Here is a 13,511-nt window from a genome sequence, read left to right as displayed (position 1 = left end):
AGTCAGACATGTAGAAGCCAAAACATTCACAGGTTTGGTATGCATAGCCTTTCCAAGACCTTCCAGCAAAAGGCAAGAATTTCATTTTATGCCTTTTGGAAGGAGCATGGCCTCACATGAACTGTATGTATACAGAAAAAATAACATGCTTTAATTTGTTAGCACATGTAATTGTATCACTAGCCACTCTGCAACTTTATGTGTGCGACCCCCACAAAGGGGTTAAACGCATAGTTAAAGTACTGCACGGGAGTTGCAGAAAGCAGCTTGTCCTGAGTGGAAACTGGCACTGACCTAATAAGCGGCAGTAGAGTGGGTGAGTGGCAGTTTCTGCTTGGGACCATTTAAATGCATATTTAAAGGGATAGGAAAGTCGAAATCAAACTTGCATGATTCAGATAGAACATGTCATTTTAAATTCACTTCTATTTTCATTGATCTGTCTGCAGCCTTTAACACTGTTGACCACCCTCTTTTGCTCCAAACCCTCCAATCCTTCGGCATCTGCGACACAGCTCTCTCGTGGTTCTCTTCTTATCTAACCGTATCTTTAGCGTAGTCTTCTCTGGAGCATCCTCTGCCCTGTTACCGCTTTCTGTTGGGGTACCTCAAGGCTCTGTCCTTGGTCCCCTTCTCTTTTCAATCTACACGTCATTATTAGGTTCCTTAATAAAGTCCCACAGGTTTCAATACCATTTGTATGCCGCTGACAGTCAAATCTACCTCTCTGCACCAGCCCTAACTCATTCCTTACTAACCCGTGTCACTAACTGTCTTTCTCATATCTCATCATGGATGACCTCTCACTACCTTACGCTAAATCTATCCAAAACTGAACTTATTTTCCCCCCTTCTTCCAAAATCTCCACCCTCCAATTTTCTATAATTGTTGATAATTCCATCATTACCCCTACCCCACATGCCCATTGTCTTGGGGTCACAGTGTACTTGACTCAGACCTTTCTTTTACTCCTCACATTCAGTACTTGGCTAAAGCCTGCCGCTTCCACCTTAAAAACATCTCTAAAATTAGACATTTCCTTACACAAGACACAACTAAGATTTTAATTCACTCTCCCATCCTTTCCCGCCTTGACTATTGCAACTCTGTCCTCTCTGGTCTACCTAGCTGCCGCCAAGTTCCTTTACAATCCATAATGAATATTCCTTACACGTTACTCTTCATTTGCTGCACCTCTCTGCCAATCCCTTCACTGGCTTCCTCTTGCCTCCAGGATTAAACACAAAATCCACACTCTGACATACAAAGCCCTCAACTGCACTGCGCCCCCTACATTTCAGAACTTGTCTCCAGATACTCTCCCTCCCGTCCCCTTAGCTCTGCTCACTAGAGCTCACTAAAGACACTACTATTCAGGGATGCATACAACCTACGCTAACCTTTCCTAACTCCATTGCTTTCTTGAACCCCTTAGAATGTAAGCCTATGAACCCAGCTGTTTGTAGATCGCCTTCATAAGAGCCGACTACAATAGTGCAACACTCGGCAGGGCCCTCAACCCATTTGATCTCTATAAATGTTATCTTGTATACCGCCTATGTTTATAGCACTGCAGAATCTGTTTGCGCTCTACAAATACCTGATAATATTAATAATAATAATAATAATAATAATAATAATAATAATAATAAATGTGGTTCATTCTCTTGGTATCCCTTGTTGAAAATGAATATGCACATAGCCTACACTAGTAGGAGCTAGCTGCTGATTGGTGCCTGCACACATTTGTCTCTTGTGATTGGATAACTAGATGTGTTCATCTAGCTGCCAATAGCGCAATGCTGTTCCTTCAGCAAAGGATAACAAGAGAATGAGGCACATTTGATAATAGAAGTAAATTGGATAGCTGTTTAAAATTGTATGTTCTATCCAAATCATGAAAGAAAATTTTGGGGTTTCCTGTCCCTTTAACTCCTTTGTGGTTACCACCAACACATGTCCAAGCAATGTTACACCTTGGTTACCAGTACCACATAGCATTTCTAGTAACAAACATAGAATACTGCCAGAACATATGCAGTGGTAATTTAACCTTAAGTACTGATAATACACACTACAGTGATTTAAATGGCCAATATAGTTGGAAAATGACGTGTTCTAATTCATTAGAGAATGTCACTTTATAGTTAGTGACCCTGCAACGCTATGTGTTTAACTCTTGCAAAGGGGATAAAAAACGAAATTTATGCTTACCTGAAGAAGAAAAAAAAATTCCGGATATGGTGAGTCCACAACGTGCTCAATTACTGTTGGGAATATCACTCCTGGCCAGCAGGAGAAGGCAAAGAGCCTGTTAAGTATCACTTCCCATCCCACAAACCCCAGTCATTCGACCGAAGGGAAATGGAAAAAGGAACAATACAAAGGTGTAAAAGTGCCTGACGTTTAGTCAAAAATAACTGTCTTAACAAAAAGGGTGGGGTCGTGGACTCACCATATCCGGAAATAAATAAATTTATCAGGTAAGCATTAATTTCGTTTTCTTTCCTAAGATATGGTGAGTCCATGACATCCTCAATTACTGTTGGGAACCAATACCCCAAGCTAGAGGACACAGATGACTAGGGAGGGAGAACAAGACAGGCAGACCTAAACAGAAAGCACCACCGCGTGAAGAACCTTTCTCACAAAAGAAACCTCAGCCGAGGCAAAAGAATCAAATTTGAAAAATTTTGAAAAAGTATGCAAAGACCAAGTTGCAGCCCTGCAAAACTGGTCCACAAAGGCTTCATTGTTGAAGGCCCAAGAAGAGGAAACAGCCCACGTGGAATGAGATGTAATTCCCTCAGGAGGCTGCTGACCCACAGACTCACAAACAAAACAAATTATACTTCTCAACCATAAAGAAAGAGAAGTATCAGAAGCTTTCTGACCCATATGTTTCCTGATAAACAAACAAACAGGGCAGAAGACTAGCGAAAATCCTTAGCCGCCTGTAGGTAGATTTTCAGAACATACACAACATCCAGGTTGTGTAACAAACGTTCCTTATGAAAAGAAGGATTAGGCCATAGAGAAAGATCAACAATTTTAATCTGAAACCACTTTAGGAAGAATCCCAACTTGGTACTAAGGAACTGTCTTATCAGCAAGAAAGATAAGATAAGGCGAGTCACACTGCAAGGCCGAAAGTTCAGAGACTTTCCGCGCAGAAGAGAAGCAAAAGGAAACAAAAACTTCCAAGATAACTTAATCTCTATGAAATGCAATAGCTCAAATGGAGCCAGCTGCAAAACCTTAAGAACGAGGTTAAGGCTCCAAGGATGAGCAACAGACCTAAACACAGGCCTGACTATAACCAGGACCTGACAAAAAGATTGCACATCTGGCACATCCGCCAGACACTTGTGAAACAAAATAGATAATGCAGAAATCTGACCCTTCAGAGTACTGACAGACAAACCCTTTTCCAGACCTTTCTGGAGAAAAGACAAATCATATGAATCCTGACCCTACTCCAAGAGTAGCCCTAGGATTCACACCAATAAAGGTATTACACCATACCTTATGGTAAATCTTTCTAGTAACAGGCTTGCGAACCTGAAACATGGTCTCAATGACTGACTCAAAGAAACCACCTTATACAGAACTAAGCATTCAAACGCCAAGCAGTCAGCTTCAGAGAAACGAGATTTGGATGAAGGAATGGACCCTAAGTTAGAAAGTCCTTTGTCAAAGGCAACCTCCAAGGTGAAAGAGATGACATCTTCACTAGGTCTGCATACCAGATCCTACGAGGCCATGCAGGAGCTATTAGAATTACCAATAGAATTACTGTTGCTCTCTCCGGTTTGATACAAGCAATGACTCGTGGAAGGAGATCAAACGGAGGAAACAGATATGCCAGACAGAAATCCCAAAGAGCCGCCAGTCCGGGCAGCCTGCGGATCTCTTGACCTTAAACCGAACCTTGAAAGCTTGGCGTTCTGCCAAAACGTCACCAGATCCAACTCCGGCCCCCCCCATTTGAGGGTAACCTGGAGAACACCTCAGGATGAAGAGCACACTCCCCGGAATGAAACGTCTGTCTGCTCAGGAAATCCGCTTCCCAGTGTCCACTCTTGGATAGCAGATAGACAGCAATTGTGAGCTTCCACCCACTGAACAATCTGACTGGAACCTGATAAACTGTGCTAAGGACAACTGAGGCAAAGCCATCAGAACATTGTAGATCACACTCAAGACGGATATGAGGAGAGCAGACTCCTCCCGAGTCCATAGTCCCCAGCCCAACAGGCTGGTGTTTGTGGTCACTATTATCCAGGAAGGGCTCTGGAAACATGTGCCCTGAGACAGATGGCCACCACGGGAAAAAATCCCATGTTGATTTAGATCTATTCTCTGAGATAGATCCACATGATCCCCGTTCCACTATCTGAACATGCATAAAAGCAGAACTCTCAGATGAAAACGAACAAAGGGAATGATGTCCAATGAAGCGACCATCAGACCAATTACCCCCATACATTGAGCCAATGAAGGTCGAATCTTAAGAGAGGCAATAGAATGGAATCTTTGATTTTCTGACCTCTGCCAGAAACATTTTTAGAGATAGGGAAACTACCCCTGTAGCTGTAACAAGAGAACTCATTCCCAGATTCACTTCCCAACCATGAGAATGAAGAAAGACAACCAGATCTCTGTATGAGAGTTTGCTTGAAGAAAAGATGGCGCCTGAACCATTATATCATCCAGGAAGGGCACCACAGCAATTCCCCAAAACCTGATAAATGCCAAGATAGCCCCCATTGGGGGCAAATCTCAGGAACTTGAAAATACTCATCCTCCAGGTGTATGGTCATCATGACTGACCCTATTGGACCAAAGGAAAAAAAGGAACCAATGGTTTCCATGGTACCCTGAGAAAACTTGTTGAGACACTTGAGGTCTAGAATAAAGTGAAAAATTCACTCTTTTTTGGGAACTACGAACAGGAATGACAGAATCCTAGACCCTTTTCCCTTTCAGGAACTGGAACGATCACTTCACAGAGAAGAGAGGTCACAAACACACTTGAAAATGCCTCACTGTTATCTGGCCTGCAGATAAATTTGAGAAGAAGAGCCTGCCTCTGGGAGGAAGGTATGAATTCTATTTAGAAAACCTGAGATACAAAGTCTGTAGCTTATCTGGGACATCTTGTATCCTTTTTTGAAGACAGAGATATTCAGCCCCCCACTTGGTCCAATTCTGTATTGGGGGGGGGGGAACTTAGGTCTATTTATCTTGTCTTGTGGTAGAAAAGACCCTTTTCCACCCGAAATATCAAAACCAAACAAGGTCTTACCCTTGTAAGGAAGCGCCAGAAGCTCGGACTCAGGAGAAACATCCACTGACCAAGAATAAAGTCACAATGCCCCATGGGCTAGCACAGCGAAGACACATCTTGACTCCAGGCTTAAAGACTTGCATGGTAGCATCAGAAATAAAAGAATTGGCTAGCTTAAGAGCCTACATTCTGTTCTGGATCTCCTCTAAAAGAGTCTCCTCTAAAAGAGTCTCTACTAAAATGTAATCGGACAAGGCGTTGCACCAATAAGATACTGCACTTGACACAGTGGCACTACACTAAGCCTCCAGCTTAGTTGATAGATGCAGCTATCCTCTATAGGGATCGTAGTTCTCTTTAGCCATAGTAGAAATGGACATTTTTACCTTAGGCACCGTGCGCCATGATATTTAATGGAGACAGCGACAGGAAACATCTTTTTAAAGACGGGGAAAAAAGGAATCCCGACTTCTCCCATTCCTGTGAAATATCTCCTAGCACGGTCCGGAACAGAAAAACACTTCCATAGAGGAAGGAACATCAAGCAACTATTAAGTTGTCTAAATTTCTTAGGGTTGACAACGACAAGCGCATCAGAGTCTTCCAAAGAAGCCAAATCCTCCTTTAACAATACACAAAGGTGCTCATACTTAAATCTGAAGTTTACTACTTCAGCATCAGATGAAGGAATTATATTGTCCTAAACTGAGATTTCAACCTCAGAGGCTGCCGCCATATCCTCCTCATCAGACTAATAAGGGAAAGCACCCTGTGTAGCCGTAAGTGGAGCAGAAACCTTACTATCTGAATCTCTAAAATTCCTCATGCATTTTCCCTTTAACATAGGAAAATCAGATAATGTCACAGATAGCACAGAAGATAGCTGTGTAGCAAAAAATAGGCAAATATACTCCTCCAGGATATTGAGAGGAACTGCAGGGCACTGCATGTGACGCCACTGAGGCTTGGGACATAAGAGGAGATTGCTGTGGCATTGCCTGAACAGCATCATTCTGAGAGACAGACTCCACACTATTGCTCATTGGGTTACAGGAAGTACCCACTCTGGACCAGCATATTTAGACATTGTATAAGTTCTGATAGATGACATAATATGTTTTACAGCAGTTTTCAATTTAATAATAACTGTGCAAAAGGAACTATCATTAGTTGCACACTAGAGGTAAACTTTAGTCACAAGCAAGATCTCTATACTTAAATCATGCAAGCAAAGTTAAAGTGAAGGTAAAGTCCGGGTCACTCGCTCAAGCCGTTTTGCTCTTTATTTGAAATGATCTTGACTTTCTTTCATCATTTTGACTACATTTTAATTTTAACGTTTTATTTTTACCTTTTATTTGTTTCCCATTATACGCTACGCGTCCGCCCGCCATCTTAGATAACTTGATTGACATATATTGAAGATGTAATGCTCCAATCTCTGTTTCTCCCCCCCCCCCCCCCCCCCGCCCGCCCGGGGTGTTCAGCCCCTTTTTAAAAACGTCAATACTAAGTGATGCGCATGCGTAACTTCATGAATAGCGTCATGTCTCTGAGGCTCTTCATGAGACGTGCATGCGTATTCAGCTTCCTGTTTCCGAAATTGATACATAACAATAACGATCACGTACATGTAAAAATGCTAACGTTGCACACAATCGCATAGTACTCAATGAATGTATGTATTCAATCATTGAATACTATGTTTCACTTATGCAACCACAAAATGTTACGCATGTGCGATTCGGGTGCACATGCGCAGTTTGTTTGCTATCTTGTGCACGCACATTAGACGGACGTAGAGAGCGTGTGTTACCGCTCGCTACGTCACTAATACAGAATAAGGAAATGTTGGAGGGGAGGAGTCCCAATGAAAACGGGTAGTATTTTTATATTTAATTTTAATAGAAAGGAAGATGCAAATAAAAAAAGTTAGCGACTAGGATGCTTATAAGATATTAAATACAATTCAGTAGTGCAGTGGACGGAAATTGACCTTCACTTTAATGATACATTGCATTTAGATCTGCATGTTTTAAAGTGTCTACTTTTATCTTTAAGCAAGAAAATGTCATTATCCACACTATTTCAAATTAAACTCTCTCAAATTATATCATTTTTAAAGTTTATATAAGCAAAGTGACCTGATATTTAAGAACATACAATTGGTTTGTCTCTCCTGCACTAGTCAGGTTAGGGTACTGTAGCTATCTGTAGGCCAGAGATGTAAATTACAAAAACAAAACAAGATAAGTTTTATTCAAAAACATAAGTAGCAAATGTGTGAAACATGAGAACTATATAACAGCAAAGGAATAGAAATTGTTTCTTGCACTGGAGAGAAGGGTCTCACTGCTCAAGTCATATAGATTATACTACCGCTATCAAAGTCAGTATGATCCACATGATCTATATAAACATTTAAACCATGATGCAACTGTAGAAAGGTTGAGTAAAACGGGCAATGGCATATTTATGCAACCCTAGCCAAGGAGGGGTTCTTATTTAGCATGACTTTTTTATAATATCACAGTTGTGATATTGCCATTCGCACACTGTTACAATGTGGAAGAAATGTTGCATTGAACATCGCTGCTGGAAGGCAAATCCCCAAAAAAAACCTTGTTAACCAAGAGGTAAGCCATAGATCAAAATAAAAACTACAAGATCTTGCTATACATAAGATCTCAAATCACAAGACTCCTCACAATCATCTATCTTCATTGAACTAGCTTGGATGTATACCTGTATCTTTGTTCAAATACCAAACACCAGTATGGGTACAACTTTATAGACATGGCAGCAAGTATGGTTCATAGCCAAACAGAAGGGACAAATATCCGAGTATGCAAGATCAATAAAAAAAGAACCTCAACATAGTCAATTAAAGGAACATTCCAGATAAAACTGGAATGCACATGGATGCATTTTTTGCAATATACATCTATTAGCAATAATGTTTCTAAAAAAAACTATAGCTGTTTCAAGAGTGTACAATTTTAAGATTTTTTTTCCATTTTACTTCCATTATCAAATTTTGCACAGTCTTTCTATATTCACACTTTTTGAGGCACCAGCTCCTACTGAGCATGTGCATGAGTTCACAATGTATACGTATACTAGTCTGTGATTGGCTGATGTCTGTCATATGATACAAGGGGCTGGCAAATAGGAGAAAAAATAAATTTGCCACCAAAAAAATCTACTGCTTTTGTGAAATTCATAATAAGTGTTATTACATTGTCCTTTTATTATGCACTTGTTACTTATGCAATTCTACTGTATTTAGTGGTCCTTTAAAAGGACAGTCTACACTAAAATTGTTATTGTTTAAAAAGTTAGATAACGTCTTTACTACCCATCTCCCAGCTTTGCACAACCAACACATTTATATTAAACCTCTAAATTTCTGCCTGTTTCTAAGCCACTACAGACAGCCTCTTATCACACACTTTTGTTTTTGCTTTTCACAACAGGAGACTGCTAGTTCATGTGGGCCATATAGATAACATTGTGTTCACGCCCAAGGAGTTATTTAAGAGTTAGCACAATACAGTACTAAATGCAAGTCAATAGATAATAAATAAAAAGTCATGTGATTGGGGGGCTGTCAGAAGATGCTTAGATACAAAGTAATCACAGAGGTATAAAGTTTATTAATATAACTGTGTTGGTTATACAAAACTGGGGAATGGGTAATAAAGGGATTATCTATCTTTTAAACAATAAATATTCTATTGTAGATTGTCCCTTGTATGCTTAGTGAACCAGCATTTTAAGCACAGCACTTGCTCAGAGAGCATAACGTGCTTGCATCATCTGGTAATGACTCAATTTGCATCTTTGCTGGCAAGTTACCAGCCCCACTGGTTCTCTGAGCAGCTGCAGCATATAAAATGCTGGTTGGCTGAGAATATCTAAAAGGTTGCGCATTCGGATCTTTCATGTGGATCCCAATGTGGAAGTAAGCAGCAGCTCATGTCCTTCGAATATTTTTGGAGCTGGACTGAGTCTTGTAAAATATCCCCACTCTAAGATCTGGATTTCTTAGTGTGGGGATCATTTACAGAAATCAATCCAGCTACAAAAATATCCGAAGGGCACAAGCTGCTGCTTACTTCCACATTCGGATCCTCGTGAAAGATCCAAATCCGCATCCCTAGTATCTAGCTATGCCTCACATATACTGTATGTTCAGAGAAAAATGCTAACACTTAAGCAGTGATAACTTTTACTTGAAGCATTTTTGAAAATTATGTAAATATGTTTCTATTCAAAGAAGTAGGTAATGTGTGACCGAATGTGTAAAATAAGCTGTCCTGTTACCTTACTTTTTCACAGTGTGATAACTCAAAATGTCTCATGACAGCAGCAGTTCCCTGAAACTGAATTATGAGGCATTTCATTTAACAATACATTTGGAAGTCGAGTAACTTGTGCTTACAAAAGTCTGACTAATGCCTCTAAATCAATGGATAGTGATACAGCATATCTATAGGAAGCTGAATATAAAATATCATATAAACATCTCTATGTGAAAAAGGGAGATATTTTATCTAAAAAACTGCACTAGCCACATCTCATTGTAGAGGAAGTTTAAAATCCAGTTTGGATGCCTGTCCTGGAGAGTGCCGAGAGTGCTTCTAGCATGTACAGACACAGTCACTTTATTCCCCATCTCAGTTTAAGGAGGTTTACTATTACATTTTACATGACCATTAGGGTTGCACCGATGCCATCTTTTTATGACCGAGTACAAGTACCGATACTTGTTTTCAAATACTCGCCGATACCAATTACCGATACTTTTTTTTTAATGTTGTGACATTTTACCAAGCACAATACAGTAATAATAATAAATATTTAAGATTCCTTCTTTATAATTATAGAGGACTGTAATATTATGAAATAATAAAACAGTTTTATTTGTCACAAAGTTCACTGAACATGTTTATAAATATAAAATATTACAATAAAATATTAAATTTAAAGGGGTGATGCAATTGGGTTGTAGGGCTGTTATATAACATCAATCTGACATTTGTATGGAGGTTCGACTAAGTTGAACAGTCTTTCACTTTCCACACTACTGCATGGGGCAGAAAGATATTTTTAGGCCATTTTAGCCAGACTTGGAAATCTGTTTATTAAAGGGACACTAAACGATGAAAAAAATTTAACTTAAACGTTTCAATACATATATTTTAATCATATTTGTAATTAGCTTTGTGTTTCATATTTTTACCATACTCTAGTTATGCAGCTCCAAAATTTAATTGATTTCCAAACCCACCGATCTAATCTTATTTTTTTTTCACAAATCGTCTACGATAACCTGAGTTATCAAAATGTCCGACTTTGTGAGTAATGAGCATGCGCGATCATCTAGAAACGTCATTACATATGTCACCTTCCATTTACACCGCAGACCGTCTGAATCTATATTTCCAAACAGATGTTACACAGGAATAGACATGATAATATTGTTACGCTGCGCTGCGAGAATAACCCGTACTTTAACGAGCATTTAAATACATAGATATTTCATTAGGAGAATAATGATGAATGAAACCTGCGTGTTGCCAGTAACTTGTTTTGGGTAAGTCTGGCATCTAATATGCGCATGCGCCGGGTGACGAATACAAGCATTAATGAGATGCAAAAAATCGCGCTGTGATTGGCTAATAGTTTTTGCATTGACAGCAGCAAAAACAGGGTTTGGCTTTGATGACGTTTTTTTAGAAATGTAATATATTATTCTATTCATCTTCTAACGCTCGTTTTCCGTTCGAAGTGGGTAAGTTTGGCTAATGAGGGTTTATAGATACGATTTTGATTAAATTTAGACAACAAAAAAGTCAAAGTTTTGGAATCCTTTAACTGCCCAGTACTTCAGGTGTTTGTCTGAATGAGATACAGTGATCTCTCTTACAATAATACAAATAACAGCAATTTGTATTGGCAGAACAGTAGTAAACAATTTTTAGTTTAGTCTCCACTCCAGTTTAAAATGAAATGGGAACATGCAGTTAGCATGCCACAAGATAGCATATGGGTAGGAAGTGGAGGTATCGGTTTAAGTACCGGTGCATTAGCAAATGCAAATACTTGGTATCGGTACCGATACCGATACTAGTATTGGTATCGGTGCAACCCTAATGACCATAGTAAAATATAGTAAGATTAAGGTGAAATCACACAAGATCACATTAAAAGGGAACATTATACACTAGATTTTTCTCTGCATAAATGTTTTGTAGATGATCCATTTTTATATATTTCTTTCACACTTTTATTTTTAAAAATGGATAGTTTTGCTTATTTTTTTTTTTTTAAAAAAACATTGCTCTGATTTTCAGACTCCTAACCAAGCCCCAAAGTTTTAGGAGAATACTGACTTATACCTACTCCAGCTTGCTCCTGTGTGTTTATAGGGTCTTTTCATATGCAAAAAAGGGGGAGGGTCTGCTATTTCCCACTTGCAGTGGGTGTTCCAGTAACCTTTTAAACAGAGCTAAACTGAGAGCTTCTAAGTAAGTTTTTTAACGGTTTTATACTGGATTTTTATATCAGTATCTGTGCATATTATTCTTTATAGTAGTGTATATTACATGAAGTTATATGAAACAAACTTGCTGAATTGTAACTGCTTGCAGAACAGTTACTCTGTTAGCTTTAAATAAAGAAAACCCAGGAATACAACATAAAACTTTTTGTTTCTCACAGTTGCATCAGAGATAAAGAAGAATTTATCTTGAATAACATGTCCCTTTAAAGTGAAACAGTCAATACAAAAGTGCACGAGTGAAAGTCAATTTTGAATAAAAAGCATTTTTACAATTATATAGCTGTATTAGCAAAAATGCTTATTATTATTATCGATTATTTGTAGAGCACCAACAGATTCCGCAGCGCTAAAAAGCGATCATTGTTCTTAAAAAAGCTATCATTATTTCATTGTATTAGAAAGAAGGGGTGAACCGGTTACAGTCAGCTATGTACCAAAATAAAAATATTAAAATAATTATACTATGTAAGTCCAAAAATATATAAAATGCTATAAACTTAATGTGATTTATTTAGACTATACCATATAAAATCATTTATTAATATAATAGTAGATTATTGCAATGTACCGGTAATTTACTAAAAATCAATATAAAAACTACTAACATGAAAAAACTACTATGCTAAATTACAAATAACAAATACTTGTATAGTTTAAAAGTCGCTCCTAGTGTTAGTCCATAGGAAACATTGTTGCTATCATGATGCAAAGTTGCAAAAAATGAGATATATATCTTGTTTCCATGAATGCAAATAATAGATAATGTTCCTTTATTTAACAATTTGTGAGCAATAGCGAAACTGATTCAGTACATAAAATCCAGCTGGGTTTGTAATATATAAGCAGTCAGCTCTATTCAACACGGTTTGTGCTTATGTTTGTGCCGTGTTGGATGAAGAAAAGTGGTATGGTTAGAATGCAGAAAAATACAATCCTTTTAGCCACAGTTTATCTGGCCACAATGATGAAGTTAATCGTAGCAAGACTCGATTTTTATATAGATTTTTAGAAATCACCGGCGGTTTTTAAAGTGAATGTCAACTTTCAAGAATGAGCGCCCGGTTTTTAAAAATACTATTCAAAACAGGGGCACTTTCATTCATGAAAGTTTACATTTCACCCGTTTTGTTAAAATACTTACCTTTTCTTCTTGAAGCTGGAGAAGCGATTCCCTCTCCTGCCGCTCGTCACTTTATACGTCAGCAATGACGAATCCGGCTTCCTCCAATCACGGTGTTGCCTCAGGCAATGATTTCCCTGGGGGGGGGGAGCCGTGATTGGAGAATGCCATATTCGTCATTGCTGAAGTATGAAGTGACGAGCGGCAGGAGGGGGAATTGCTTCTCTGGCTTCAAGAAGAAAAGGTAAGTATTTTAACAAAGCGGGTGAAATGAAATGAAAGTGCCCCTGTTTTTAATAGTATTTTTAAAAAACGGGGCACTCATTCTTGAAAGTTAACTAACATTCACTTTAATATTGCAATAATCTACTAGAGTTTTATTACATTCATAAATTATTTTATATGGTATTGTATTAATAAATAACATAAAATTTATAGCATTTTATATATTTTTGGACTTATCATATAATTATTTTTATTTTGGTACATAGCAGACTGAAACAGACGCACCCCTTCTTTCTAATACATTTTT

At 38.4% G+C, this 13,511-nt stretch overlaps 1 protein-coding gene across 6 annotated transcripts in view; it reads right to left on the bottom strand.

Annotated features, from left to right (window-relative positions):
- Positions 1-13,511, bottom strand: part of MACF1 (microtubule actin crosslinking factor 1) — a 413,635-nt gene that overhangs the window by 334,266 nt on the left and 65,858 nt on the right. The gene's annotated exons all lie outside the window — the stretch shown is intronic.

Source organism: Bombina bombina, chromosome 3, assembly GCF_027579735.1.
Source record: "Bombina bombina isolate aBomBom1 chromosome 3, aBomBom1.pri, whole genome shotgun sequence".
NCBI classification, from domain to species: domain Eukaryota; kingdom Metazoa; phylum Chordata; class Amphibia; order Anura; family Bombinatoridae; genus Bombina; species Bombina bombina.
Note: the sequence above shows the minus strand (reverse complement) of the source record. Positions and strands in the feature narration are given on the sequence as shown.